Genomic DNA, 590 nt, shown 5'->3' on the forward strand with positions numbered 1-590 from the left:
TATATATATATATATATATATATATATACATGCATGCATATACAAATGCGTGCATGTGCGTGTGTGTAATCATTTAAGCATGTTTATATGCATGTACGTATGTATGTATGTATGTATGTATGTATGTATGTATGTATGTATGTATCTCTAATACACAGATATACATAAGCGAAACAACTTCTAAGGGAAACTCATAAAAATACACCCAACAATAAGCATGATTTGCCAGTGTCACTAATGTAGGCCAAACCAAAGCTAGGGTTATAAATTGTCGTACGATAGAGTTAAATCAGTACATCTTTTAATGACAAGTGTATTGAAGGAAAGGAAAACAAAACTCAGCGGAAATACAGCCATATTGTTTGATGCGTTGCACAATACTTAACAACTATACTGTTCAATACATATATCTTCCAGGATTTATTTTGTATACATGTGTAAGTTTATGGCTGTCTGTATATAGATGTGTAGATACATACGTGCATACTTACACACATACGTATATGTATCCATGCACGTATTTGTGTTTGTGTGTCTATATATACAAACACATACACACATACATATATATATATATATGTATACATACA

The sequence above is a fragment of the Octopus bimaculoides genome, chromosome 6 (genome assembly GCF_001194135.2).
Source record: "Octopus bimaculoides isolate UCB-OBI-ISO-001 chromosome 6, ASM119413v2, whole genome shotgun sequence".
In the NCBI taxonomy this organism is placed as follows: Eukaryota; Metazoa; Mollusca; class Cephalopoda; order Octopoda; family Octopodidae; genus Octopus; species Octopus bimaculoides.